Genomic DNA, 5966 nt, shown 5'->3' with positions numbered 1-5966 from the left:
ATGGATCTATTTGGATATTCTAAAGGATTTATCTAATGGCCACGAAGATGTTAGGTCACATACGAATAGGACAATAAATGGCTATTAATGGGGTTAAAGAAAGTCAAGATAATTTGACTCTGGGCTTGGCAACAGTCCTAACTCTTCACAACACAGAAAGCCTAACGAATCAATGGGTATTTGTATTCACAGCTTCTTTCTTGGAGTTTCCAATCACATTGGGTGTGGGATGCTGTTACCTCTACCTAGACTATTTTCTCCTTCTAAGAATGGCTGAAGTAGCCCCCTCCCCACCACTGCTGTACCCCATAACTGGCTCACCTTGCTTTTACAGAGTACTTACTATAGCCATGCTGGTTCATAAATCTGCCCACTTTTCTGAATTAGTCAGAAAAGCTAACATCCTTTTCCCCGCTTTATATCTCTGCTCTAAGCATACTTTCTCTAACACTATAGGCTTCCTCAGTGTTTTGTGAAGCTCCCCTCCCTGCTATGTATCTGATTGTCTGCCATGTGTGTGACCTCCATGCTAGCTTAAACAGCATGGCTTCCTTTCCTTCTTTCCTCCATTCTTTTCCTGGCAGCTTGCCTGCCCTGGAGGCTTTGCTTTTAAACTTGAATTAAAATTGTCCTTGAGTTTCCCTTTGAGTCTATTCTTAAATTCTTTTATTAATGAGACTAAGTACCCCAAGAGAGGACCCCCATTCCACTTGTAACAATGCCTCTTATTTATTTATTTTTTTCCTTTAAACAATCTGCCAAAAATATCTGCAGTGTCTTAAGCTATCTGTGCTGTGCTTTCACAGCCTGAGTGATTAAGGAGTGTAGATCAGTGAGAGTACTGACCTGGAGAGACCTCCAGAGTCCCCTATAGTGAGAGAGAACCCTGGGGCTGAGAGAGGCTCTGTGCCATCCAGCAAAGTGCCTGAGATTCTAGGATTATCCAGCCTCTTCTTCAGGTTAATCACAGTTCTCTTCAAATGCAAATGTGTCTAGGATGGGCACTGAACATTCATCTCCACCTACACATTAACTGTTTTGTTATTCCTAATGCGGGGGAAATCAGATGCTGAAAGTTAGATACCTGGCATCCAGACGAAAGTGCTAGAAAGATTCATACAGTCTGACCTTGAAAAGTGTCTCAGTTCCTTGACTTTAGCCTTCCCCTCGCAAATGAGGGCTCCAGGACACTTCCTAGCAGCATTATTTTAAGATTAAACCCTATAGGAATGAAGCACCCAGTTTAGTGCTTGGCTCAGGCAAAGTGATCAGAGAGTACTATTTTTATATTCTTACCCATGACCAGAGTCTCAGGCTCCATCCTGTATATATGGTACAGGCTCCTTCATCTTCCTTCATTGGTCTTGCATGGTTATTAAGTGGGTCTTGGCTGCGACACTGACTATAACAAGATCTCTTTGTAGAGGCTGCCAAATGTCAGCCCCTCTATAATAAAACTTTTTTCCCCATTGGGGTTGGACAGTTTGATTCCGGCCATCCCTCTGTGATTAAGGTCCACAATCAACCCAGATGGTTGATGGAATAGAGTAGCTGATTAGCAGGGTGCCCTTTGGCCTCAGATTAATAGATGATCTCACACTGTGGCTGCAGAGTAATTACCAGTTAAAAGGTTGGAGGCCAGGGCTCCCTGGTCTTGGGGAGGTCTGGCTCCATTTAAATGAAAACCCAGAAAATAATACTATTATCCAGGTCAGCAGCAGGTAGCTATTGTAAAGACCTGGGGCCTGTAATTGTAATCCCAAGTCCAGGCTTAGGCTCTCTCACCCCCTCCTTGGGGCTATAGCCAGAACTATTCTGGCAGTAGTGCAGGGTTGGGAGAATTCCAGCTGGGTTATCACTTGTCCATATGATCTTTGGCAAGGCATTTAACCTCTCTGTCTCTCAGTGTCCTCATCTATAAAGTAAGGTTTAAAGTGGCTGCCTCAGGGGTCAGTCTGAAGCTTAATCAGGTGTGTATAGCCTCTGGTGACCATGGGCTGCCACTTGCCTTTCCGTGTAGTGTCTGTGGTTGGTTAGCGATTCTCCTCCTCATGCTTTGTCCAGACTATTCCTGAATATTGGCTTTATGAGTTGTTATTGAGTAACTATTGTGTGGCAAGTATGAGAACACAGTGAGGGTAAGATAATGTCTCCAAATTTAAGGAGCTCATGGTCTTGTGGGGGTCCCGGGTTAAGAATTTGACCACTGAAACAACACATTGTACCATCATTTCTGTTGCTATGATAAAAAGGTTTGTTTTGTTTATGAATTGAAGCTTCAGCCAACTATTATTGTGAAGAAATCAAGGGAAGAAGTTAAATCATCACAGCCAAGGGGAAGAAGGGAAAAAGAAGAGGGTATGTGTGAATATGCATGAATTGTTCCTTGGTTGTTTCTTAGTCCTTTCTTAAACTATTCAGGGACCCCTGCCTGAGAAATAGTGCCACCAATAGTGGGCTATGTTTTCTTATATCAATTACCATTCACAAAAATTTCCCACAGACATGCTCACAGAGCAACCTCCGAGATAATTTCTCCTACAGCTCTCTTTCTAAGATCCTAGATTGTGTCAAGTTCGCAGTTAAAACAAACCAGTATAAATGTTATGGTAGCAAAAAGAGAGGTGTGGAATCCTGAGATGGAGCCCTCACTTAGACCTCAGATCAGCCATGATTCCTGGAGGGAAGAATCTCCCCAAAAGGGCAGGAGGTGAGCACAAAAGGAAGCAAGTTTTGAAGGTCAAGAACAATCATAGGTGCAAAATAAAGAGGGCTGGCAGCATGTTTGTGGAAGGAAATGAAAAGTGCTAGAGACATTGACAGCAGATGCTGATGAGAAGCAGCACTCATGAATGAAAGAATGACAGAGCAAGCAAAGGGGAATGAGTGAATCAATAGGGCGTTTCTGTAAATGAGACTGAAGCAGTTGGGAGAATGAACAAGGGATAGCTGAATGGATGAAGGAGAGAATCATGGATAGATGAAGGCATGGATATTGAGCTATTGGCTCAGTGGAGGCATAATTGATAGAGGACGTGTGTTCAGGGCTCTGTTTCTGTAGCATAGTTTCAAGCCAGGGCTGTCTTTTCCCTTTACTGAAAATTTTCCTCTCCCCACTCCCATTCCACACTGTCAGTCACCCTTTTCCTCCTCTGCTTGCTTTGCTTCCTATAGTCATCAGCACCCTCTAGAGATATTTAATCTGTTGATTTATTTTATAAAATGTTAGTCTATAAACTGTTTTCTATAAACTGATTTCCTCTTTCTCACCAGGGTAGGGACATTTGTCAGTTCCGCTTATTGATGTTTCACTGTATACAGTGTCCTGGACACAGTGGCTACTCAATAAATGCTTATGGAATGAACGAGTTGCATGAGCTGTAAGTGATGAAATTGGGGATATTTCCAGAGCCTTGAGTGTATGGGCTGGATCCTCAGCCCCTTCGGCCATTTCCTGTGAATGAGTGCACCTTGGCTTTATTACAAACATCCCTTTCAGAAATTAGTAGCCTGGGCACATGGATCATCAGAGAAGCTGCTGCATGTTTTCTAGATACTGCCCTGGGGCTAGACTTACAGTGGGTGGTGATGGCTCCTGAAGGAAGAAAAGGAAGGGAGGGAGGTGAGGTAGAGAAAGCGATGTCTGCTGGAGAAAGCTATTCTATCTTCTTCAGCAGTCTCAGCAGTGGCCACTTGTCGGAAGAAGCAGCAGGAGAAAAATGACCAAAAGAACCACAGGTCCAATTTATCACCTTCAAATGGTGTTGAACAGGCTACTGTAGCTACTTGGTTTTGAAGAACTCTCCCTTCACTATCCCCAACACCCTGCTGCCCCCATCACACACAAAACAAACACCACTAAATGCCTCTCCACCTCTGCAACTGGGTGATGGCAAAACTACTGCCAATTAAAGTGTTTCCTGCTGTGGGGGCTGTTCCAAGGTGGCCATGGGAGGAGGAGAAGAGAGAATTAAGTCATTAAAAGGGGAGAACAAAGGAGACCAGACTTTTTTTAAAGGGATTACAGGCAAAAAAAGGAAATCTGCCTTGGAACATTTGTATCCAGTGTTGGATTGAGGTCTTACCTCTGGACCAGATACAGAGATGGGGTATGTGTGTGCTTTTTGTGGCTGTTCCATCTACCCAGAATGCTGTAAGAGGAAACCATGTGTCTTCAGGCCTCCTGTGTTAGGATTCCTGGGCAAAATAGTTCCCACACCTAATCGGTCTGTTTAGTTTTGTTTGCTGTTGCAAGGATAATATACGCTGACAAAACTTAAGAGGAGAAAAAATTGGTTTGACTCACAGCTCTAGGTTACAGCCCTTGACTGAAGGTAAAGTGGTAGGAACTTGTAGCAGCTAGCCACATTACATCCACAGCCAAGAGCAGAGAGCAATGAATTAACACATGAAGCCTACTAAAACTCAGTGTGCTTTCTCCTTTTTATTCATTTCAGGGGCCAGCCCATGAAATGGTGCTGCCCACATTCAGGGTGTGTCTCCCCAGATCAGTTAACCCAATTAAGAAATTCCCTTGCGGGGGTGGAGAGATGGCTCAGAGGTTAAGAGCACTGGCTGCTCTTCCAAAGGTCCTGAGTTCAATTCCCAGCAATCACAGGGTGGCTCACAACCATCTATAATGAGATCTGGTGCTGGTGCCCTCTGCTGGTATGCAGGCAGAACACAGTATATGTAATAAATAAATAAAACAAATCTTAAAAAAAAATAAAAGAGTAGGTTAAAAAAAACAAAACAAAACAGAATTTTCCTTGCACAACTCTTCATTAAGACTCCCTTCTCGGAATCGAACAGAAGACCCAGAAATAAACCCACACACTTACGGACACCTGATTTTTGACAAAGATGCCAAAACCATACAATGGAAAAAAGATAGCATCTTTAACAAATGGTGCTGGTCCAACTGGAAGTCTACATGTAGAAAAATGAAAATAGATCCATACTTATCACCCTGCACAAAACTGAAGTCCAAGTGGATCAAAGACCTCAACATAAAACCAGACACATTAAATCGGCTAGAAAAAAAAGTGGGGAATACCCTAGAACTCATTGGTACAGGAGAAAACTTCCTGAACAGAACACCAACAGCACAGGCTCTAAGAGCAACAATCAATAAATGGGACCTCATGAAATTGAAAAGCTTCTGTAAAGCAAAGGACACCGTCATCAAAACAAAGCGACTGCCTACAGATTGGGAAAGAATCATCACCAACCCTCTATCTGACAGAGGACTCATATCCAATATATATAAAGAACTAAACAAGCTGAAAAGCAACAAACCAAGTAATCCACTTAAAAAATGGGGAACAGAGCTAAAGAGAGAATTCTCTGCAGAGGAATATCGAATGGCAGAGAAGCACTTACAGAAATGCTCAACCTCATTAGCCATTAGGGAAATGCAAATCAAAACGACCCTGAGATTTCACCTTACACCCATCAGAATGGCCAAGATGAAAACCTCAAGGGACAACACATGCTGGAGAGGTTGTGGAGAAAGGGGAACCCTTCTCCACTGCTGGTGGGAATGTAAACTTGTACAACCACTCTGGAAATCAATCTGGTGCTTTCTCAGACAACTAGGAATAGTGCTTCCTCAAGATCCAGCCATACCACTCCTAGGCATATACCCAAAAGAGGCGCAAGTACACAAAAAGGACATTTGTTCAACCATGTTTGTAGCAGCTTTATTTGGAATAACCAGAAGATGGACACAACCCAGATGCCCCTCAACTGAAGAATGGATGCAGAAACTGTGGTACATCTATACAATGGAGTATTACTCAGCAATGAAAAATAAGGAAATCATGAAATTTGCAGGTAAATGGTGGGACCTGGAAAGGATCATCCTGAGTGAGTTGACCCAGAAGCAAAAAGACACTCACGGTATATACTCACTCATATAAACATACAATATAGAATAAACCCACTAAAAGCTGTACATCTAAACA

Source organism: Psammomys obesus, unplaced genomic scaffold (assembly GCF_907164565.1).
Source record: "Psammomys obesus unplaced genomic scaffold, mPsaObe1.curated_primary_1811, whole genome shotgun sequence".
Classification (NCBI taxonomy): Eukaryota; Metazoa; Chordata; class Mammalia; order Rodentia; family Muridae; genus Psammomys; species Psammomys obesus.
The sequence above is the reverse complement of the archived record's forward strand: the minus strand, read 5'-3'. Positions refer to the sequence as shown.